The sequence below is a fragment of the Ambystoma mexicanum genome, chromosome 1q (assembly GCF_040938575.1).
Source record: "Ambystoma mexicanum isolate Mex_15411 chromosome 1q, UKY_AmexF1_1, whole genome shotgun sequence".
NCBI lineage: Eukaryota > Metazoa > Chordata > Amphibia > Caudata > Ambystomatidae > Ambystoma > Ambystoma mexicanum.
The window spans coordinates 561,404,902-561,430,941 of NC_090922.1; positions in this window are offsets into that span (position 1 = coordinate 561,404,902).

A 26,040-nucleotide genomic window follows, 5' to 3' on the forward strand; every position below is an offset into this window, starting at 1 on the left:
TCCATGCCGCTAAGGTTACGATTCCGCCATGGTGGATGGCGGAATTACCGCCCCATTCCAAGGTGAGTGGGGCGGTAATTCCCCATTCACCATTTTCCCTTCCCCATTCCCATTTTTGCCCCCATAGGGCATAATGGGAATGGGGAAGGCGCTAATTACGGCACCGTAAATTACGGTGCCGTAATTAGCTCCAAAGTCCCTTTGCGGGTTGTATTTTTAACGCCTGCTAAAAGCAGGCGTTAAACACCAAACCGCAAAGGGACACTTGTAATCAGGTGTTAAGGTTTAACGGCGCCGACGGCGCCGTTAAACCCTTAACGCCTGAGTTGTAATGAGGACCAATGGGCCTCATTACGACCCTGGCACTAATGGGTTAACGGCGCCGTAAAAGGCTGCAGCGCTGTTAACCCATTAGCGCCTGATTACGAGGTCCCTTTGCGGGACCCGACCTTAACGGCTGGTCTACACCAGCCGTTAAAGTAGGGACACGCAAAGGGACCTTGGTGCTAAGTACGGTACTGCAATTTGCGGTACCGTACTTAGCGCCTTCCCCATTCCCATTGAGCCCTATGGGGCAAAAATGGGAATGGGGAAGGGCCATGGAGGAAGGGGGAATTACCGCCCCGCCAGCCTTGTAATGGGGTGGTAATTCCCCCTTTCTCCATGGCGGAGTCGGTAAGTTACCGGCATGGACCATGGTGCTATGAGCACCATGGTTTTCCGCCTGGGTCGTAATGAGGCCCATGGGTACAAGGTAGACAAGGCAAAGTTACAATATTGCCAGAAAGAAGTGTTGTATTTCGGACAACTGATATCACAAGATGGGAGAAAAGGGACACCAGAAAGAGCAGAAGCAATACACAAGACAGCCAAGCCCACAACCATAAGACAAACGCAGCAGTTTCTAGGACTATGGGCCTCATTAGGACTCCGGCGCTAAACCATGGTGCTATTAGCACCATGGTTCATGCCGGAGTCCGTCATGGCGGAATGGGGAATTACCACCCCATTCCGAGGTTGGTGGGGCGGTAATTCCCCATGCCGCCATGGCCCTTCCCCATTCCCATTTTTCCCCATAGGGCTCAATGGGAATGGGGAAGGTGCTAATTACGGTTCCGCAAATTGCGGTACCGTAATTAGCACCAAGGTCCCTTTGCGGGTCCCTACTTTAACAGCTGGTAAAACCAGCCATTAAGGTCGGGTCCCGCAAAGGGACCTCGTAATTAGGCGCTAGGTGTTAACAGCGCCGCAGCCTTTTACGGCGCTGTTAAACACTTAGCGCATGGGTCATAATGAGGCCCTATGTAATTAATTACACTAGGCCCTTATTGAGTGCACTGAAGGAAGCACAAAGAGGGGAGGGTATATTACAATGGACATCAGAGATGACGGAGGCATTTTACGAGCTGAAAGAAGCAATATGCACAGCTCCAGTGTTAGGGATCCCAGATTATCAAAGTAAATTCTTCTTATTTTTCCACTCCAACGGAGTGGTTATGACTGCAGTACTAATACAAAATACTAGCATGGGGCACAGACTTCTAGCATATTACAGTGGGAAATTAGACCCAGTCATGAGAGGACACTATGCATGCAAACAGGCATTGGCTGCCTCCGCATTCGCAGTGGACACATCAGCGAGTATTACCATGGGATGCAGCACCACTCTTTATGTGGAGCATGCTCTCTTCGCAATACTGGAAAGACCCAAAAGTACATTGACAACACAGAGAGCTTAAGGGTTCGAGGTGTTACTGTCAAACCCAGCTCTCAAGATAGTGGGATGCAGACTTGTCAATCCAGAGACTTTCATCGCCGAACCGGTAGGAGACGGTGACTACGTACATGACTGCACAGCCAACATAGAAGAATTCAGTGATGCTAGAAAGGTATAGGAGAACGCATTTGAGGGGGGAGACGTGCTTTATATTGACGAGTCATAAACAATTGACCAAATGACCGGGGAAAGACATACTGGGACAGCAGTAGTGAGATTGAGAGAGGATGGGACGAGCGAGATGGTGACAAGCGCACATCTACCGTCACATTTATCAGCACAAGCAGCAGAATTAGTCGTTTTCATTTTAGCACTAGAGCATAGCAAAGGCAAGGAAGTAACAGTGTATTCGGATTCAGCCTACGTGACATCCAAAGTGCATTCTGGGCTGTCACATTGGCTGAGGAGGGGCTTCAGATGTGCTGATGGGTCACTGGTGCAGCACGCACGCCTATTGGGCAGATTGATAGAGGCACTCTAGTACCCACTGCGCATGGCATTGGTGAAGGGCCAAGCACACACGGGGGGAGGATCCCAACTCCAGGGGCAACGAGGCAGCAGATGCGGAAGCAAAACACACCACCTACTTTGGGGACATTTTAGAAATGGATGCTTCATGCCCAGCACACATTTATGCGCGAACAACGATACTAAAGGAAGGATATAACACATTACCAGTGACACAGATTATGGAATTACAGGGAGCTGCAGGCAGGGAAGAAAAAGAGTCATGTATCAAGATGGGTGTACAGTTTCTCTGACAGATGCCTTATGGAGGCAAAATAACACAGGAAAAGTGGTAAGGCCATTTTCATTATTGCACACTACACTGACACAATTACACCAACAGACCCATATAGAGAAGGAGGTGCTTGCTGCTCATATTGGAGAGGACTGCTTTGGTCCTAATTTGACAGAAAACGTTGTGGAATTTATGACTAGATGTCTAGTTTGTAAACAATTTACTGCAGGCCATACACTAAGGTTAGTGTGTCATGATGCCTACCCCCGGAGCACCAGGCCAGGCCCAGCACCCCCGGGAGCAGGCATCATGCCCCTGGGTAAAAGCCCAGCAGCCCCTTATATGGGCTCTTTGGACTCTGTCCTGGCGCCATCGGCGCTAGGCTCATGTTGGACATCAGTCCTGGCGCCATAGGCGCCAGGCTCATAAAGGAAGGTGTTTTGTGCACTTACCTGATGCAGACCATGCTGCAAGATTCAGGCCTCCCTGAGACCTGAAAGGGACTATTTTTCCATTGGGACTATTTTGCCACTCGGGCGTGGCCAGGGAAGGATACTTACCTGGAACTACTTTGGGGGCTATTTAAGCCACGCCCAGACAGTAGCTCACGCTTCGCGTTGTTCTGCATCCAAGCAGCTGAACGCTCACCATGTCTGCTCCTGCATCTGGTCTCCAGCCACGCCCGCCTCGATCCTGGAACACCTGTAAGGAAAGAAGAGAAGAGAAAGGTGAAAACCAAGAATTTTATCAAACTTCTTACCTGCATCCGGAACCTTCACGCCAGCGTTCCTGAGAAAAGACTTTCATTTAAAAGCACCACGTTGCTCACTGCAGCGCCGCGCTTCACTCACCTGTCCTCGGGAGTTCTTCTGGCTCCACCGCGACTGTCTGCACCGGTCGCCACATCTCTGCGCCTAGGGGAGAGAAGAAGAGACAAAAGGTGAGCAGAGGGAACATATGAGGAAAGCCTAATTTTCTGCCATAACACTTACCGGTCTTCTGTTGGTGGACCATTCCTCATTTTGGGTCGGCGCCGCTTCGTTGGCAGGTACCGCACCCCGGCCCCTATGGGGAAAGGACAAAAGACATTACTGGAGGAATATAAAGACATTAAGAGGGATCGCCCCCATCGCTAACTCACCTGAGTTTACCATTGGCAATTCAATCCCTCAACGCATCGACTTCATTCTGCACCTGAAATAAAGGACAGATCACAGGTTAGGAAGGCAACAGAAAAGGAGGCTCTACACTTGAACTTTTGTAATCTTCATACTTACGGCGTTCCGCTCGGAAAAGTCAAGTGGATTTTGCCAGCGCCATTCTGAAAATCAGTGAAGTAACTGGACAAACAGGCGCCCCTGCACCAGAAGCAGGATGGAGAGTTCATCCTTTCAAACCATAAGGTGAGCTTCAACCGGGGATTTCGGAGGAAGTTAGAGAAGAACAAAGGGGGGAAGAGGGGAGCAAGCACACTATTCTGCAGACTGTTAATCCCCTTTCTCATCTGCAGAAGGATATTCCTACGGGCCAGACAAGCAAGATTTGAGGGTCCTGTTCAGTCGGTGTTCCGAGTTCTGCGCATCACGCTCGAAGAGGCCACAGCAACCCAGACTAGACCAGTGCCTCCGTGTGAGTCAGGTGAAAGTTACAGAACTAAGGTTAGTGAGAGGAGCAATACCATACCCAATGGGTCCATTCCAGCACCTGCACGTCGAATATGTCGACATGTTCCAAGTATGCCAAGGATACCGTACATGATAGTGGTTGTGTGCCTGTTTTCCCAATGGATCCAAGGCGGTCCATGTTCCCATCCTGATGCCCTTAGAGCGGCAAAATTCCTGGCTTGAGAAATCTTCCCACGATGGGGCGTGTGTGAGTTCCTGCAGTCTGCCAATGGCCGTCACTTCACAATGAGATGTTCCAGCACATCACAACCTTGTTAGGAATACAACACAAATTCTCTTGTGTCTATCACCCGCAAGCAAATGGAATGTGTGAGTGCCTCAACAGCCTGCTCAAAGAAGGCGTAGCCAAAATTAAAAAGACACGCAATATGAGGTGGCTTCACAGTCTACCATTAGCATTATTTGCATTGAGTAATAAACCAGGGTCCGACCACCATTTAAAACCCCACATGAGGTGGTGACAGGACGGCGCATGCGACTTCCCCTATCTCCTCCCACTAGAGCACTGAAAGATGCAGAAAAAATGTCTGATGTATTGGGGAATGAAATTTAGAAAATCAACTGCTTCCTTGATGGCTAGTGCCTCTTTTTATTTCTCATCAACTGCAGGGACAATGGGAGAGGCCTGAAGCAAGAGAAGAGAACAACACAGAAGCAAACAAGGACCTTTTGAAACAACCAGTTGTATTCAGGTGACAAAGTTCTGCTAAGGAACTTCACAAGAAAGTGGGGCAAGCCACGTTTTACAGAACCCTATAGAGTGGAGCTAGTCACTAAGCAAGCAGTGAAATTAGAAGGGAAGAATAACTGGAATCACCTGGGGGACATCAAGCCCTACCAAGCGGCGGCCTCTCCTAGCACCAACAATGTAGGGGCCAACGATTCACAAGCAGAAGAAGGAAACAATTGCCTTGAACAATCACAACCCAGCAGAGAACACCCTTTGATTACGCATTCCAGAGAAAGGGAGGTAGGAAAAGGACTTTCTACACATCCAGAGTGAGGGCACACTGTCTGTTTATTATTTTTCTTTCCGCACAATGACAGCATTCATCGTGAAAGTGTGACTGTTATCATTGCATTGTTAGTATTGCATTGTTTAATGCTCCCCCTTGCTCCTCATCCGGAATCTTTCCAAGGCCAATTCCTCCAATTTGTCAGGAGATCAGACCGCACAGGAAGGCACCATCCTAATGTGTTTATCCGTATGTTTATAGCCTATTTGGCCCAAGTCTACCCACCCCTAGAGAGAGGAACCCTGTCTGTACTTTCAGTACTCTGTGACCCTAGAATAAGAGCTGTGTGGGAAACCTTATTTTTCCTTGCAATGACCCAACACCAAGTTTGCGGTGCTTGAATTAATATAATACTAATACGGTAATGCTTGTTTTGCGCATTTACGGTGGGTAACTGATATCTTCAACCTACACAAGGATCCAAGAGGTGTAACTGATCGAGGGCATTATTAAAATAATGCTTATTGTGTCCTTGTGTCTTATTCTCATGTAGAATTTTTGCCCTCATCTTTTGGCGAATGTCATAAATTGCTAGTAATACTGCTGTGACCTCTACTAACACAACCCCAAATCTAGCAGGTGGAATGACCATGTCAGATGAAAAGGTAAGCACTGTAAGTACAGTAAAGAGAGGTAGATGCAGTGCTGATGCAGACATGGGAGGGTGGATCTCTATCTCACTGATACTGCTTGAGTATCTAATAACATGTGGTACAAGCACATGACAAAAGTAGGTAAACAAACCACTGCGTAGAGCTGTTATGTCTACTCACTAATCCCCTATGCTATGAGTGCTTGCAGTACATTTGAAGCAACTGAAATACCAGCAGCAAGAGCACAATGCCTTATGTACCTGTCCATATTTACAACCGGTGGAAGATTGCAAGGGAGAACAGCAACATTGAAATGGATATGCAAGGCAACATTCCCCTATGAAGACAGCTATATAAAGACACTTGACATGATGGACCAGTACTGGAAAAAAGATCCAGCTATACAATACATAACTGACGGCCCACAGAAAGGAGAGACAAAAACAATAACACTGAAAGAATGTCCATGTCCTAAGAAGGGACCCAAGGAAACAGGAGGAGAACCGGGATGTTGGGAATGACCACAGATGCTTGTGTGTGGCCATGTGTACACAGCTGAAGTATGGAAGGAGGGAATTGTAGGCAGCAAAGCACCCATGCTCCTACAAGCTCCAGTGAACACAGTACAAGCAGAAAATGATAAATGCCTAAAAGAATGGGATGCAAGTATAAAGTTACTGACCTGGGTGGACAATGAAGCGCGACCAATGCCCATAATACCACTGAAAAAAACAGCATTGTGTTTCCAGAATGATGGTGCAGTAAGGGTGGGAGAAAAAACAGAGTGCAAGTACAAAGAAAAGCATCCAGCAATGAAGGTTGGGATGGCAGTTTTAATGGATCATTATTGGGCGTGCAAAGCCAAGACGTATGAGAAGCTGTCACCCAACTGGGGAGGAGTATGTTTGTTGGCACACATCAATACACCAGCATTAGTAGTACCACAAAAGGACACCAAGACAGAAGACTTCCCTAAGATGGACAATGCAAGAAGAAAGACGAGGTCAGTGGAAGTGAGTAGAGTGAAAAGAGTGAACTACCTCTCATCAGCATCGGAGGCATCACTTGGTAGTGTACCACCTGAACTTTGATTGTTCATTGGGACAGAGGTGTTCTTTGCATCGGCAGTTCCAGCTGTGCAGACATACACAAATGCAAAATGACTCCAGATTATGATATGGAAGCTGATGCAGAGCATAAACTCAACTGTAAATGACTTGAACACAATAAAAGAAGAGCGCAGAGCAGTAAGGTTGATGGCTCTCCAGTACAGATATGTTCTAGACCTTCTAACAGCAATGGAAGGAGGGGTTGCACCAAGATCTGGAGTTCTTGTGTACATTTGTGCCTGCAAATGAGGAAGCAAATGGCACACTGACAGAAGCAGTGACAAGATTGTCAAAAATGCACGCCAAGATGGAGGAGGAAGCCAAAGGAACAGGAAAGGATCAAAGCTGGCTGTCGTATTTATTCTCATGGATCCAACTTGGATGAAAGACGGACTAAAAGTATTACTAGGAGCTTTAATATTAGTACTAGTAGCACTATGTGTGATAAAGATCTGCATCACGTAATGCCACAAGACGACAGAGAAAATAGGGATTAAAGTAATAGTAAATATAAATACAAATGGCGAAGAAGAAAAGATAGTGGAGGAAAGAAATAAACTGAGGACACAGATAAAGGAGTGCCCATTGTTCCTGACCAAGATGATAACATTCGATGATCCAGTGCATAACAAGAGGTACTGGTCGAAATGGGTATGGTGTAACCCAGAATGAGACTTCAGTTGCATGGCACTGAGTTTCGATGACCATGCAAATTATTATGACATCTTGGAGGAATAACAAAGATATGGCTGCCAAAAGCAACAGTGAATAGGTTTGGTGGAATGGTCAACAAGTGGACCAGAGGGTGGACTGAAGAGAGGCTCCTTGGAATGCCCTTCTTGACCCCCATAAACATGACAGCCCAAAGAGCTAGAAATGCAAGATGTCAGTCACTGTTTGGCCATCTGCCAGGAGGGCCAGTGACAACCACATATGCGAACAGATATTCTCTCAGACAACCATTCAAACCTTATCCAGCTGACGCCTTCCTGGATACAGTTGCCTCATTGATCACGGATGGAGGTGCCTCACTGGACTTGATTGACTAATGACAAAAATCTAACTCTGCTGACATCATTAGAGACACCACAAGATAGTTATGTTATCCATGAAGAAACCTTGCATCCATGCAAAGTTACACAAGCACACACGTGCACACACAAAGAACATGCTTACACAGTTCTGTAGATAGAGGACAGATACATATACATACTGTCGAAAGCCTTTGTTATTTTATCTCATTAGCCAAACGCAGAAACGCAGTAATGCAAGAAAACAAGTGATGCAGAGCCAGCTAGCATATGATTATTCCAACTAACCATATGGAACTACAGGGTCATATAAGGAACCTGGGAGGACTAAGTATCACTAACCTATATAAAATAATATAATATATAGACATATAGAAATCATAGCATAACCATTGTAGAATTACATTAAGCCACAAGCCTCAGCACGAGAAGAGAAGAAAAGCAGAATTAGGCTGCACGAAGCACCAGACCAGGGCTCGCAACCAAGGTCAGAGATCTGCAGAACATTCCTAAACTCCAGAGACAGGGTGCCTGCAAAATAGCAGAATAAATCCTCACTAAATGTAGACCTGAAAGCTCAATTTTGCGGTCTTCACCGATGTGGTGCAGCCAAGCCGAACAATGGCCATTTACCCATAGTGGGAAGAGGAGCAGTTCCCAGCGAAGCAGACACAAAGTGATACATATGTTGTTTTACAACGTTGTAACCCTGCAGGCACTCTCTAAGGCAAAGTGGTTATACTGATGACAACAATTGGAACATAGTCTTTCTCATCACCTTGAGAAGGTGCACGGAGTGCTCAGAACAGAGCTTGGTCCCAGGCCTGGGGAGATCAGCTCCAACCAATCAGGAAACACAAATCCAGGGGTGGATGGCAAAGGGCAAGGGCCAATGATAATCCTGCAACCTCCCAACAATGTAATAGATGGTTTCTGGGGACAGCTCAGGCAATCCCACCTGACATGTTAGGACCAGTTAGATAACCTCAATATGTGCTGTCTATAGGTAATATCACCCCAACCACCCAGTCAGGTGGGCTCCTAGGTTTTTGGGGTAGAGCCCTGATTTGTGATGTCAGACCTCAACAAAAGCCCCTGACATGGGCTCAGGAGCTGTGATTGCTGGAGAATTCTAATTTTCCTGTATAATCCCTGTCTGTTAAGGAAAATAACGGACAATTCTAACTTGCTCTTGGCTGAGTCCTCTGTCTGCAAACCGGGGAGGATTTATTGGGCCCTGAGTGCTCTGAATGCTGAATGTGTAGTGTGAAACCCGGTCTTCTCTGGTATACCTAGACAACAGAATGAATAAAGAGGCCCAGCTTTGCATGCTTTCTTTAGAGCAAAGCGAGGACCTGTGAGACCAACACCTGTGTGAGAGTCCTCATTACCATGCCACGCTGCGCAGTACAGGTCCCCCCACTGACTCTACTACAATGGCGATGAGTGAGTCCAGGACGAAGCACTGCTAACCCTGCAGGCCCACATCATCTGTATTCCCTCAGCCCGCCGTAAGAACATATCATGTTCTGTGAATGCCGGTAAGAAGTTCCATGCCCTTCTTTCAGCCACCACTCTTCACGTAGTCATTCTGAGGCACCTCAAATTTTGGAAACCTCAGGCTGGGCCTGAACCTACACTCGTCTAGATTGCCCACCTGCGCCCCAGACCCACACAGGGCCACTCTAATAGGAGGGAGGAGTGCGGCTCTCGCCAGAGAGTGCTCGTGTGCCAGCCCTGTGGTATCACCCTCATCATCCACAAGCGGGTTGCGGCTCCCCCTACTCTGGAGTGCCTGTGCGCCCGCTGTACAAGAACAGAGGCTTCACCATCCCAGATCAGGGGTGCGGCTCCACCTGGAGTGCCTGTGTGCCCCTCTTCATCTAACTACACCACCTGACTGATGCCATAACCCCCAGGGAAGATATCAGCCGATGAGGCTAGTGCGCCTGCGCCATGACCACAAGGAGGCACATCACATCAGTGAGGGTCACTCGCACCGCTTTGTGAATTCAATGTAGATGGTGCATGCACCAGACAACCTAGGACCATGGTGGGAGTTGTGGTGCGAACGCATGAACATGTATTTCAATGCTACTGGGGAGAAAGATTACCTAACAAAGAAATGTACGCTGATATATTCAGCAGACCCAGTGGTCCACAAGCTATTTAAGACCCTGCGCCCCACAGATGACTCGTACATCACAGCTGTATAGGTGCTGTCGGACTTCTTCGCTCCCATGGTTACCGTTTACGAGAAATTCATCATGCACACCACCATGCAAAAGAGTGATGAAAGCCTAGACAAGTACCACAGTCGTCTGAGTCAGCTTGCAGCAACCTGCGCCTGTGTAAACAAAGATGAAGAGGTGAGGCTCCAAATTATCATCGGGGACCACTCTGTCAAACTGCGGAGACAAATCCTTCGCAAGCCGGGAATAACACTTCCCAAAATCCTTGAGCTCGAATGGTCCTAAGAGCTGGCAGGCATCAAGGCCTCGAAAATGAAATCAGCACTGATGTTGGTCAAGCTAGAGGAGGTATGTTCAGTTGAAAAGCATCCCCCCAAGAGCCAAGGAACAAGGAACGCCTGGTGACAGAAAAGACACCGGAACTCATCCAACCCAGCCTCCTGCCTGCAATGTGGGTATGACCTTCTTCATGAAAAAGACTGGTCAAAGAGTACACATGCACCAGGTGTGGAATCCAAAACCACTTTGCAAGCGTGTGCAGAGCATCGGCCCCGGTCAGTGTGTCGAGGGGCAAAGAGCATCCAAGAGGCACTCCACTGGATCGTACAATCCAGAATGCCAGCACCACATCGGTAGACACCACAATGGAGCTACCAGGAGAAGGCCAGGGGATGACGACGAGGATGTCTACTTTATCTCAGCTGTGCTCATGGTCGGAGTCAGAGGAAAGCTCCAACCCAGGTGCTGGTTGACTATCCTAGACACCCCTGTCCCTGTACTTCTTGACACTGGTGTGTCCATCACTGTCATGGCTGACGAACAATACTGGAAGCTGCCAGAACCTCGGCCACTCCAAATTACCAAGTCGTGCATATTCACCTCCAGGAGCACAAGCCTGCTACCCACAGAAGGCACCTTTGTAGACACCATCCAGCATTGTCACATCTCCATATGTGCCCATTTCTACATGACCAAAGTAGGCACCCAGACTCTACTAGGCTGTGGTCCAGCTGAAGCCCTCAGACTCATTCAATTTGCATATGGGGTGTTCCTAGAAGATGTGCGAACACTGCTGAAGAGGTTCCAAGGTGTATTCACTGGCATAGGGCAGGAGAACCAATCTGCCTCCACATCAAGGACATCATCCAGCCGGTGATATTGAAACACCACTGTGTGCCCTTCCATCTTCGTGACAAAGTGGAGAAGGAGATACAAAACCTTGTCAACCTCAACATCATCGAGCAAGTCGAAGGGCCCACGCCCTGGGTGTCCCCAATAGTCATTGCCCAAAAACCAAAAGAGCCCAACAGTGTCCGCATCTGTGTTGACATGAGGCTGTGTAATAAGGCAATAAAAAGGGAAAGACACTTAACTTCCAAGCTGGACGACATCATAGCTGAACTGGAAGGTCCAACCGTCTTCTCCAAACTCGACCTCCGCTCGGGGTATCACCAACTCTTGCTCCACTAGGAAAGCCAATAAATAACCACGTTCACAACGCACGTCCATATAACTCAACTTCAGCATCTCATCAGCGGCTGAAGTTTTTCAAAACGCCATACGTGGGGACCTGGTGGGACTGCTTGGAACTCTAAATGTGAGCAATGACATCCTGATCCATGCTAGATCGGAAGGTGAGCATCTGGAGAAAGTACCAACCAAGATACAATCGCTGGGGTTGACCCTTCATCGTGAGAAATGCGAGTTCCTGAAAAGAATAGAATTCTTTGGTTTCATCTTCCAGGAGGGAGCGCTGTCCTCCGATCCGGTGAAAGTAAGAGACATGGAGGATGCCAAAGCACCAGTCAGTATTGGAAGTTCAAAGCGGAAGTTCAAAGCTTCTTAGGAATGGTCACTTACTGTGGCCACTTCATTGAAAACCTAGCCACATCTCTGAGGCCCTCTGAAACCTCACAAAACAATCCACAACGTGGCGATGGACAGCCTTGGAGCAGAAATCTTTTGATGATATAAAGGGAGTTCTGTCAGACGAATGCACCCTGGCTTTCTTCGACCCACAGAAGGACACTGAACTTGTTGTTGATGCAAGCCTGTTTGGCGTAGGGGCCATCCTCATGCAAGCCGAACAATATGGCACCCCATGCACTGTCGTATATGCCAGCAGAGCCCTCTCCCTGACTGAGCATTGGTACTCTCAAATTGAACGCGAAGCACTAGCCTTGCTGTGGGCATGTCGTCACTTCCACGTATACATTCGAGGTCTAGTCCTAAAAATAAAATTGGGGGGACTCTTCAACAAACGCAATGGAATTTGATGTTGCCAGAAATTAGCATATCAAGGTGAAACATGCACATTTCATTAAATTGGCTTTGAATAATCACCCAAATTGCACAGGACGAATGGCATTTGCCTTTCATAAAATCAACACTCACAAAACCAAGAGAGAATATTTTCTTCTAATAGTGTTTTTGAAAACGTTAAAAGGTGTGCATGTTTTAAACTCCAAGAACCAATACAAATGTTTTCCCTGGAACTTGCAGTACCAAAGAGGGACATTTCACCTTTAGTTGTTTGCTATTTTTTATCAGGTTATATAGTGCAGTGGTGAAGTGTCAGGCTTGCAAACCTGATGACTGTAGTTCGATCCCCAGGTCAGCTTTAATTCAATGTTTTTCATTTTAGCTGGGGTGGGTCTGAGTCCTCCCGCATGTACTCTCGACTTGAGCCCTGTATACATTTATGGAAAACCAGTCAGTGTGGTCACGGACCATAAACCCCTGCTGTCCAGAGTGGTCGAAGTGAGCGGGAGCGGTCGGGAGCGGTGCTCCTCTACTTTTTTTAATTATGTTTTACAGCTCCTATACTTTTATTTTAAAAAGAAACTGTTCCGGAATGGTTTCATTTTAAAATGAAAGTGTAGGAAGAAGTTGAAACATGCATTTTCAGTGCTCTGCACTGAACGTTCCCTTAAACAACAGGTGCAAGTGTTTGGGGGGTTTGTATTGTGTGTGGGAGGGGGCGTTGGGGTGGGATTTTTGGGGAGTGGGGGCAGTCCAGCAGGGAACATAGTTCCTCTACTTCTTTTCGTACACTTCGACCACTGGCTGTCCATCATGACGGGCAGCTCTGCCAACCCACCACCACGAATTGAGAAGTGACTGCTGGCGCTTCGGGAGTACGACGTCAACCTCATGTACTGATGTGGACAAAACAACGCAGCGGATTACCTGTCCCAACACCTGCAAGCAAAGAACAAAGCCACCCAGGAGGATGTTGCATAGGCAGAAGAGACTAGTCACGAAAGGGACTGTCCCGGGATCCATGGACGTTGAAGAACTGTGATCCGTGTCAAGACACAGGATGATTCTGACTCTTAAAGGACGCCATGGAGTCAGGTCAGTGGAAGTCGGTACTCGAGAACCTGGGGAACAGAAGCCAAGACGACACTTGAACAATTTTGGAAGGTGAGGAATTAATTAACTTTCACCGAGGACGCCCTCCTTCTGAGAGGATCTCACATGGTGATCCCCAATGAACTAACAGAAAGGGCAATCGCCCTGGCACACCACGGCCACCAAGGGGCTGTGAAAATAAAAAGCCATCTCAGACTCAAAGTCTGGTTTCCCGCCCTGGAACTGAAAGTGGATGAATTCATCCAAGCCTGCAAATGGTGCCAGGCGGCTGCCCTGAAAGAGAGGGAACCCGCCATTTAAAGCCTGTCCAGGACTGAAGAACCATGGGAGTGCATCCACATGGATTTCGGATCCACGAAGCGAGACTCACATTTTCTTGTGATGATAGATCAATGGTCTCGTTACCCCGAAGTTGAGTTCATACCGTCCTTAGCCCTGCATGATGTAACACCAGTGATGGAGAAAATATTTGCCACCCCTGGTTTCCCTAAAGCTGTGTGTTCAGACAATGGCCGGTGGTTGAAGTGTACGAAAAGAAGTAGTGTAACTACGTTCTCTACTATCCTGCACCGATCCCCACAAACCCCATCGCAAGCCCCCCAAGCACAATACAAACTCCAAAACACATGCACCTGCTGTTTAGGGAAACGTTCAGTGCAGCGTATTGTAAGTGCAAGTTTCAACTGCTTCCTACACTTTTATTTTAAAACAAAACCATTCCGGTTTCTTTTTAAAATAAAAGTATAAGAACAGTAAAACTTAATTTAAAGAAGTAGGAGAGCACCGCTCCCGACCGCTCCCGCCCACTTCGACCACTGACAATGGCCCACCATTTCAAAGCTCCGGCCTTGAAGAAATCCTAACAGAACGAGGGATTGTGCATCGAAATATCACGCTGGTGTGGCCTCAAGCAAATGGAGAAGCAGAGCGATTCATGCACACCCTAAACAAGACATTCCGAATAGCGCATGGCCAAGGGGACTGTGAGAGAAGAGCACTCTTCCAGTTTTTGGTCGAATACAGAACCACCCCACACTGCTCCACAGGTGTGGCCCCTGCAGAGGTCCTATTCCAGAGATGCCCCCGCACATTCCTCCCTGAGCTGGATGCGAGACTCCAGGAACTATAGACGAGGAAGTCCGCACCCGGGGAGAAACCGTAATCAGCAAGGAAAATGCACACTGAGGCCTAAGTGAGCATAACCTGGTGGTAGGGGACAGTTTTGGTGAGGGGCACCCAACAGGAAAGCACTCCCTCACACATGAGACATCGCCCCTCAAGGTAGTTTCAGTGCAAGGCTAGCAAATAATGGCTGCAGGTGGCAATGAACTGGTGACAAGGAACTCCAGTTTCTTCTGCAGACTCTCTGGATCACTCAGACTACAGACTGACTGGCATAGACTGAGAGAGAATGGCGCAGTCCATCACCCTGAAATTAGTGACACAGAGGACGGCGGTCCAGGAAAGCCCCGCCAGGGGAATGCAACAGACCAGGTAACCCGGGAGAACAACTGTCAGATAGGAGGTCTCCCAAGTGCCGAGCCCGAACAGTGGTACCCAACCTGTGAGCAGAGAGGACCACCTGTACGCCTGAGGGACTACGACCTGGGCACCTGAACTCTGACATGAAAGAAAGATAAAGCCCCAGTTGAACCAGCAAAGATTTTGCTGCAGGCGTGTCACCAGTCCCTGGGTCACTGAGTTCTGGGCCATGCATTTACTGTTTCAACACGTGTTTTGTTTGACATGTTATTGTGAAATGTTTGTTGTTATAAAAATTGGTAGGAGTCTTATGTCATGTGCCCGCACGCCGTGACGAATGAAGAGGCCCGGCTTAGCGCCTTTTCTTTAGAGCGTTGCATGGACTTGTGAGACCAACACAGTTCTCATTACCATGCCGCGCTGCGCAGCACAGGCCCCCCACTGACTCCACAACAGCAGGGATGGTGTCAGGTGATCATCAGGGGGGGACCAGAGCTGCATTTAGGAGGCACACCAACCAAACCAAATGTACAGGAGGTGAATTCAGGAGCAGTACAAATGGTGGTAGCTGAACCGGTAGGGGAGCAAATGTTGAGTACTGGGGAATCTAATGTGTTACCAGCATAGGCCTAAATGGGATATGGAGCCTGAGAGGGCAAAGTCCACCCAACATCTGTAAATGCCCACTCAGCAGCACCGTGTGTGTATTTACAGATGTTAATGTCACTGTGGTGGCCCAACTACATTAGCATCAGGCCCCACTTGTTAGACAATCCTGACTACGCCTCTGGCTACCAGGAGTCTACGGGGTAGTGCTGAAAGGTCTATTGCGCACAAAGACACAGCAAGATACAACGGGAAAAGATTGCAGGGGAGCAAGGGAGAAAGGCCCCACTGTGCAGCAGGGGAGTCCCTGGTCTCAGCAGCTGTGGCCTAAACCCCTGGAGATTCACCCTTGGATCCAGTTGCAGCAACCGTGGGGTCTCAATGGCAGACTGGTCAACAGATATCGAGAATGTTTCAAGGGACAGCACAGGGACTTTGGGCAGGCTGCAACACAAATATGAGTGCCCCATGACCTGGCACAAAGTGGGCCTGCAGTTGCTTGGCCGTATAGGTGCAAAGGAAATGGTTCCAGTTCCATGATAACAGCCCAGTGTCGGCGATGGGGCAAGCGACTGTTGCAGCCAATGAAACGGCAGCGGCGAAAGAACTGACATAGGAGGGGTCAGCATTGCACTTGAAAAGGAGGGCGGGAAACTGGGGGTGAAAACAGGGTCTTGGGAGACTCTTGGCACGGTACATAGTACCAGAAGATTTGGGTGGGGAAATAAGCAGATGTATTCACCTTGTTGGATAAGAGTTTAACACAAGAGACAGAAAAGGAAGTAAAAGAGATTATAGTGAAGTGGTCAATGGAGTTTTCTGTGCTTATATCAGTTATGCTTGAAAAATATCCAGAGTTCGCACCAAAGTTGATTGCCTATCAATATTTAATAGTTCCAACGTACAGGGATTGTCTGCCATGGTGCAGTGATCGGGTATACTGAAGACTTCAATGGGGCAGAAGGTGGACATCCCTCGCTGAATTGGGGGCAGAAGGCAGCGGACGTTTGGCTGAATTGCACAGCAGTAAAAGAGAGCATGATTAGGAATGCCACCCGGCATTACTCCAGGGCTGGCCACTCCTTTCTTCCCACTGAAAGTTCAACAGGCGATAAGAAGGCGCCCTGTTGAGCTTCCATCAAGTAGACATGTTCAACAACAGCGCTGACTTGCAGTTTTGGACATGTCTGCTCATTTTGAGGGCTGGGTTCCCATACAGAAGCAGGAGGAAGTCGTTTTAGAGTCCTCGCCCCTACCCTCTGGAACTCAGCATTACAAATGAGGAAACTATTTCAGGTTTCAAAAAAGCGCTGAAAACCTGGTTGTTCAACCAATATTGATATCTCATGCTATCCTGCCATGGCCAAACCAACAATGGCATTGGCTGTATGTTGAATGTGTATGTCCTCCTTCGTATTCATTTAGTATATCAATTGTGTAATTACGCTGTATTTTAGAGCCGTTCGGCTAAAGGCTATTCTTTCCGTTTGACTGTAACACTGTACAAGAAACTTGATAAGCTGTCTGTAACCTTGCTGTGATACCCTAGGGTCTGGGCGTGTAACAAATGTAATAAATAAATAAATAAATAAATAAAAAGGCCAGTGCCGGATTATCCATTAGGGCAAGAAGGCACCAGCCTATGGGCCCCACGCCTTTTAAGGTCCCGCGACAACGGATCAAAATAAAGCAGTGCAGAAAATTAATAACATATTAGGATATTAGGGGGGCAACATTTGGACTGCCTAGGAGCCTCCACAGTGTTTAATCCGGCACTGCAAAGTGCCATTGGAAAGCGAATGACAAAGAACAGAAGTGAAAGCAGCTGGGAAGCCTAAGTAAAGGGGGTTCAGTGGGTGTATGGGGGGTCCCTACACCAGTGAAATATGAAGCATTGGTACACTGGTTGTCAGAATATCCTGCAGGGAAGGTTGCCCCGTGTTTGTATTTTGGTTTTAAGGACGGGCCCTCAGTAGGATGGCTGGTTCAATACTGGTACGTAATCTGGTGGGCGCACCTTTGGTTTGGTTCCCAAGAAAGAGCAGGGCGCTATAGATTGATTGAACATGTGTGGTTCAGTAAATGATGTGATGCGTCTAGATTGTTGCTGTGCCAGCTGCCCCTCTCTGGATCAGGCTGGGGGCTTGGATGACAATGGACGAAACTGAGGAGGCCTTTGGGTTGCTACTGGTTCATCTGGATGATTATCAATCACTTGGCTTTCGTTTCAAAGGGAAGTATTACTGTGACAAGTGTATGTCGCTGGGTTGCTCAGTGTCCTGTGCGCATGCTTCTAGAAATGTATTAGATTCCTGGAACCGGTGACAAAGAAGGTTTCTCTGTGTACGCAGGTCCTACATTGCCTGGTGACCTCCTTCTGTTGGGCTCCCCCACGCCTCAAGAATGCAAACAGGTGTTATGAGATTGTGTTTGAGTGATGCTGGCGTTGGGGTGCCTTTATCTCATGAAATGATGGAAGGTCCAGGCACTAAACTCACCTTTCTGGGTAACAACATGGGCCCAGAGACATGAGTGAGTTGGATGACGATGGAAAAAGTTCAAGAGTTTCAGGCATCAGTTGATCAGTCTCAGTGCTTAATTTGTTAAAAAAAAAAAAAGTGCCAGTGCCCAAATATTTTCTAGCACTCCTGTGACACTGCGGGGGCTGGGGGCACCACACCTAGCTGCTCCCCGAAGTGTCGACATATTTGGGGTTACATTACAGCTCACACCTGCTCGTTGTGGTGGATGCAAGCACTATCACCCCTTCATAATTAAATTGAGTCTGAGACAATAAGTGCCAGGGCTGGGCCCCGGCAAACACCCCCACAAATTAAGCACTGATTTCAGTCTACAGCTGGAAGGAAGGTTGCGCTACGCAAGTTGACCTTCACACTGGAGATTCTATGGGTGGGCCTTCCATTATGAAGGGCAATTGCAAGGGCAATGCTGGATGGCTGCAAGCTTAAGTGAAAGGGAATCTAATTTTAATTGTACCCATATTGCACATTATATAACTCAATACAGGCAGTAGCTTAAGTGAAAGCAGGCCTGAGAGCGTGGGATCCTTGGTGTGGCCAGCACAAGTGATTTCGAGTCGGGGGCGGGGCTTGTTTACGGTTGCAGCCGGAAGTTTGGAGTTTGCTGCGAGTCTAGGGCGGATGTGGTGCATGCAGGCATTGTTGGAATGGACAAGATCCGGTTTGGTGCGGAATGTTACTTTTCTGGGATTGTTTCTTATCGTGGCACCGCTGACAGTGTGGAAGGAAGAATTTGTCAACAGGGCAGCCGTTTTTTTGGTAATATAGTAGTATGTCGGTATAGTAGGCGCTCAAGAACCGGAGGGGGTCTTGACAGTTGGTCTTGAGGAGGCTGAAAGTAGTGCTGACCTGCTTGGAAGGGAATGCAGGTTTTAAGGTGGTGAAATAGGTCCCAGGATTGAAGGCGAATATTGTGGATGCTTTGTCTTATTGTAAGATGCTGGAGCTCTGGGGATTGAACCCGGCAGTAGGAGAACCAATGAATGACGGCGTATGGAAAGATCTGTGGAAGCCTGGCGAGCAGCACTCCCACAGTTCATGGTGCCATCATTGGCGGCAAAAATAAAACCTAACTGGGCGGGGGGGCCTTCACATTGTTTATGCTTTTTTGTGATGATGCAGAAAGGTATGTATTGTTCTCACTGGAGGTGGCCATGGCCTACACATTGAGCATTGGCATGGCACGGGGAAACCAGGATCCTTTGCAAAAAGGTAAGTATTGTTCTCACTTGAGGTGGCCATGGCCTACACATTGAGCATTGGCATGGCACGGGGAAACCAGGATCCTTTGCAAAAGGCACGTGGCTGCAATTGCGTTTTTTGCTGAATTGAATTGAGTGGGGAACAGGCATGAGGCGGTATTTTCCTTGTTACAAAGGCATTCGCTACAGGGTTGTCCAAGTGCGGGCCTCGAGGGCTGGAATACTGGTGGGTTTTCAGGATGTCCCTCATTAATATTCATGAGGAAAAATGTGCACATTTACCTCCTGAATATTAATGAGGAGTTTCCTGAAAATCGAGGCCTGGAGTTGGACAACTCTAGGATGGGGGAGAAGTAGGAGGGTGCAACCTGATGGCACGAGGCAATTGGATGTACAGACATGTGAGGGCATACTGAGGCTTTGGAAAAGGTATGTAGGGATGCCGCAGAGGTGGCATCATTTAAAGCCACCCCCAAAAAGGATTTTCCTGGTGCACTCAGCATTGGGGGATGGATTCTGAAGTCGGATTTGAACCTTGAAGGGGTATATTAGACTGGATATGGGACTAGTATGGGCATGGTTGCCGAGGTCAAAAACGGATCAGCTGGGTGGGGATTCTCTGACCTTGTGCCAGGCTCCAGGGCACATCACATGCCCAGTGACAGCAGTGGCGGAAATCTTATGGGTATGACTGAAGGGCCTAAACCCCATTTTAGCCATTCCAATTTAACAGGATATTTTGGAGCCTGGCTCCAATGGGTTTGGGCATTGGGGAGGGGCGGTTTTCCTCGCATTCTTTCAGGATTGGGCCATCAATATGTGCGGCCATAGTGTGGGGTTGGCAGAAGACCAGGGCATAGAAAGTGGGTATTGGGACTCCAATGCCGACCACATGCGCATCAGACCAGAATGAGTGCAGGATGGTGAGCAAAGTTCTATGAGAGGAAGTGCAGCCGCTGAGTTGTGATATGTGCATCTAAAAACGTTGCCCCTGTCATTATTTACAGATGGCAAAATTCCGCCTGTGGATGGTCGGCCATTCCCATGTCATGCGGGCATTGCATCGGATACGTGAGCAGGGCCCTGGCAAGAGAAGGCCTTTAAAGGTCATTTCCCTATTTTGGATCGGTGCTAGGGTGCGCACTTGCGCCCGTGTGGGAGAGAAGCCGGTGACCCCAATGCTAGACGTCATCATTGCGCGTTTGCGGGGGAACTAGTTGGTGTTTCTGTGTGGTTTTTGATTGGGGAACAGCTATGGGGGGGGGGGGTTAGCACATTCCCGAGGGCAATGGTCGCACTGTCGTGCGTGATCACGGGGAGGTTTTGGGGAATAGACAGCGTTGAAACAAACAGGGTAAGCTAGTAGGAGCTAGGGGACACGGGCAAGCCGTTGTCATCCTTTAAACCGTTAACAGGATACAATGTGGTAGCACAAAAAACAATGGTTTTGTAGGAGGGTGGTGGTTCAAAAATACACAAATTAGAAAAGTATTGTATGAACGCTCAGACTGAAGCAGGGCCACCCAGCTAACAGAACTCGCCCTGGGGAAGAACACCCTGTCCCTATCGGGGGTGCCTTAGCCTAGATGGTGCGCGGTGTAACGCCTATCTAAGAGTGATCGAGGAGAGAGCTGTCCCTAACCTTCTATACTTGTGGCATGTGTCTGGTTGAAAAATGTCAGCTATTCAGGGCATTTCCAAATGGCTGTTGCAGCAGTAGACAGAACTGTATATTAGATTCCGCCGCCGCCCGATCTAAGTGGTAACAACCTGAAACCAGGTCAACTGGTTGTGTTCCAAACTGAGTGTCAACTTTAATCACGCCCATAGGTCTCAGTAGCTGGAATGCAACAAGTTCAAATGGAATGCCCACTCGCAAAAAAACACAACGCTAAAAAAACTGAAAAGCTGAAAAGCTAAAATGGCTCTTATAGAAACAGCTCACTCCATAAATGTGAGTGTGCAAGCAAATGTTTTTCAAAGCAGTATCGCTCTAATGTGATGGGAGATATCAGAACGGGTCACGAGAGCCCTCCAGACCACAAGGATGACCGTGCCAGCAAGACCATTCCATGCAAGTCTGCATCTTCTACTTCATTGCTATATATAGCGTTTTCAAATATGCACCATGGCCACCAAAAATCCAAAGTGCATAAAAGAAATGCAACATATATAACTGGTATTATTTTCCGGTGTCACCCAACGCATCTTTTTCTCAATTGTATTATTTGTGATGTGTCTATTACACACAACGTTGCTGTGTGACTCTGGGATCAGCTGACACTAAATGTGCGTGACCTTGGGTTCGGTCGGAATCACAGAAACCTTCCCTTCGCACTGCATGCCCTGTTCACGGGCCCTCAAGTCTCCCAAAACCAGAACGGTCTGCCTCGCCAAGAGCAGTGCTAATCGTTCACTGCAGTGAGGGTTGCGAGTTTTTACGCAGAAGGTAATATCCATCAAGCATTTGTTTTGGTAAATGTACATTGGTCGAGTATGAGTACATCAGTCACTAACGTACTGCATTCGTTGACTCTTGAAACAGCAGCGCCGCGTAGTGGTAGTTTAGCTGTATGCTGAAATATCCCTTACTATGTCGAAAAGGGTAAAGTGGCCGGCAGGAGAAATAGGCACCAGGGACTGTATGCCGTCTGTCCGCAGTATGTTTGACAACCCAATGGCTTAGAATGACAGTATTTCTTGATGTTGTATCTAACAAATACTGTGCTCTTGATCCAGTATGCTCTGTGCACAAGATAGAGTAATTTAAAACTGCAGAGTACTCTAAAGAGCTAATGCATAGAAAGAAGAGCTGGAGTGGTATGGCCCCGAGGTTTAAGGCCTAGGGTAACCTGTTTGATTTGTTATGTATGATCCAAGATTGTTGGGTAGGATTTTTAAGGAAACTCATTAAGAGGCTGTTGCAATAGACAGGATAATTGTAAACTTAAGGTACACTGTTTGCCTGGTGTTCAGTAGATGGAGAACTTGCGCCTTGAAACACTTGTGTATAGGCGCATTATAAATGCCATGTCATATCATATCGTCTTAGGAGATGGAGCTGGAAGTGTAACCTCTTTGTGAGTTCATGGGTAGGAGGGGTGAAAGATGGGGCATTATCAAAAGCAACTCCCAGTTCAGTACTGAGGATGAGACGTCGCTGACAGAGGGAGCATGGTGTGGCCAAAATAAAATATCGCCACCTTCCGGATGTTAAGACAAAGGCGATTGCCAAGAATCCAGTCTTGAATCTCAGCTAGGACGTTTGGATTCTGGTGAAGGCATCCAGAGCTCCAAGGAGACTAAAGGTAATGTTCATGTCATCTGCATAGGTCTGAAAGGAAACAGTGTTGGTGTGATAATAGTAGCAAGAGGCTTAAGATATGCATTGAATATCCAAGGAGGAAGGGTGGAGCCTTTTGGGAACCACACAACGACGTGGAAGGATTTTAGAGAAAAAGTCTTGACTTGCTCTGAGTCTCTCTGTTGGAAGGATGAGAAGAGCTCTAATGGCAAATGATCATCCGAAGGCTGTCTCACGTTGGCTGAACATGGCCTGATAGACAGTGCCAAAGGCAGATGTGCACGCGAATAATATGGAGGGAATGTTGCCATCCAGTGGCCTCATGAGTTCATCTCTGATGTAGAGCAAAGTGATTCGGTGCCCCTGGCTGTCCAAAAACCAGTTTGCTTATCATGCAAGAGGTCGCATTTCTCACTAAACTCCAGCAGTTGCGGTGTGGCCATGGTTCGGTGATCTTGCTCATTAAATCATGTTGGCTATAAAACAATAGCTTCCAGAGGCACTGAGCTATTGAACTGCAGATATGTTGCCCATTCTCTGTTGGATAGGGCAAAACTGTCTCTGGGGTCCCTGAAATGGAGTTCTGTGTAAGCGACCCCTGCCTTTTCCGGCCCATCCAAAAACACAACTCCCAGAAAGCCTTTTAAAGGCATCCAAGCTTTACCCAATGACATATGCTGACCTCCATATTTGGAGATATCCTTAATGAAATTTTCTCCCCATAGCATTGATCCTGCCTCGACACCTGCCTCTTTAGAGGCTAACAGGGTAATTCATAGCATTTCGCAGAAAAGTGTCGCAAGCGGCTGGCGCAGAGTGTCCGCGTGCGATTGTCTGCGCCAGGCACGTGCGCTAAAACCGATTTCCGCGCACAGCGTATTCATGGATTTTAGGCTCCCAAACCAGCCGTGGCGCAGAGTATCGCAGCGACCCTGCAGCAGCGCCAGTAACGCCCCCAAGAACGCCCTCGCGCAAGGAAAAGCCATCAAAATCGCTAAATCATCGCAAAGGGCAGCGCTAACCCTGGACCAGTCCACAGGGCTGCCAAACAAGGAACGCAAAGCGGGTAACGTGCATATCAGGGGTACGCGTGAAGTTATACACGCGATTAGCCAGGGTACGTGTATTACAGGGGTACGCGTGAAGTTTTACACGCGATTAGCCAGGGCACGTGTATGACAGGGGTACGCAGGAATTATCACACGCCATTTGGCTGGGTACGTGTATTACAGGGGTGCGCGGGAATTATCACACGCAATTTGGCTGGGTAGGTGTATTACAGGGGTACACGGGAAGTTCTACACGCGATTCGGCTGGGTACGTGTATTACAGGGGTGCGCGGGAATTATCAGACGCAATTTGGCTTGGTACGTGTATTACAGGGGTGCGTGGGAAGTTCTACACGCGATTGGCCAGGGTACGTGTATTACAGGGGTACGTGGGAATTATCACACGCGATTTGGCTGGGTACGTGTATTACAGGGGTACACGGGAAGTTCTACACGCGATTCGGCTGGGTACGTGTATTACAGGGGTGCGCGGGAATTCTCACATGCGATTTGGCCAGGTGCGTGTATTACAGGGGTGCGCGGGAATTATCAGATGCGATTTGGCTTGGTACGTGTATTACAGGGGTGCGTGGGAATTATCAGACGCGATTTGGCTTGGTACGTGTATTACAGGGGTGCGTGGGAAGTTCTACACGCGATTGGCCAGGGTACGTGTATTACAGGGGTACGTGGGAATTATCACACGCGATTTTCCTGGGTACGTGTATTACAGGGGTACACGGGAAGTTCTACACGCGATTCGGCTGGGTACGTGTATTACAGGGGTGCGCGGGAATTCTCACATGCGATTTGGCCAGGTACGTGTATTACAGGGGTGTGCGGGAATTATCACACGCAATTAGGCTGGGTGGGTCCTCACAGGTGTTCCCTGTACACCCTCCACGGCCCCTGCAGGCAGCCCACAAAACAGGGGACTACCCTGCACACCTGCTCATGTCCCCCTGCACCACCACCCCCCAGCAGTGCAGGGGCAGCCCCCACCAGGCCCCCACTCATGTCTCCCACCACCCCCACCCCCCAGCAGTGCAGGGTCACCCTCCACCAGGCACCCACCCATGTCTCCCACCACCCCCACCCCCCAGCAGTGCAGGGGCACCCTCCACCAGGCCCCCACCCATGTCTCCCACCACCCCCACCCCCCAGCAGTGCAGGGGCAGCCTCCACCAGGCCCCCACTCATGTCTCTTACCACCCCCACCCCCCTGCCACCATGGGCAGCCCCCACCAGGCCCCCACTCATGTCTCCCACCACCCCCACCCCCCAGCAGTGCAGGGTCAACCTCCACCAGGCCCCCACTCATGTCCCCCTGCACCCCCACCCCCCAGCAGTGCAGGGTCAACCTCCACCAGGCCCCCACTCATGTCCCCCTGCACCCCCACCCCCCGGCAGTGCAGGGGCAGCCTCCACCAGGCCCCCACTCATGTCCCCCTGCACCCCCACCCCACGGCAGTGCAGGGGCAGCCTCTACCAGGCCCCCACTCATGTCTCCCACCACCCCCACCCCCCTGCCACCATGGGCAGCCCCCACCAGGCCCCCACTCATGTCTCCCACCACCCCCACCCCCCAGCAGTGCAGGGTCAACCTCCACCAGGCCCCCACTCATGTCCCCCTGCACCCCGACACCCCAGCATCCAGGGTCACCCTCCACCAGGCCTCCACTCATGTCTCCCACCACCCCCACCCCCCTGCCACCATGGGCAGCCCCCACCAGGCCCCCACTCATGTCTCCCACCACCCCCACCCCCCAGCAGTGCAGGGTCACCCTCCACCAGGCCCCCACTCATGTCTCCCACCACCCCCACCCCCCTGCCACCATGTGCAGCCCCCACCAGGTCCTCACAATCCCCAATCATGTGCGTAATGGTCAGCCTCCACAGTCAAAAAGCCCTACCAAGTAACCCATTCACCCACATGGAAATGAAAACACATGTTACACCCCCAATGTTCATGAAGCAAATGAACCCATGTCCGTCACACACATATTTTCCAATTGAATGGGAAAACACACAACATGACATGCATGAAACCAATGAGATGAAACCACACAGTGAACAATGGAAAAAAAAATGTATTGGACAAAAATACGAATGGTAAAGAAAGAAAAATAACTACAATGTAAATGTGAAAAAATAAGCTGCATGTCCGCATAAAAACACAAAAGTAGAAAATCAAATCCAAAAAATGTTGTCCAAAGTGAAATGTAAAAACTCTCCATGCAACAAAGAACTATGTACAAAAATAACAAGGGTCCATCATCACAACTGAACTAAGGAAACCTCCTAAAAAACCTACCTAAATATCAACTATATACAAAA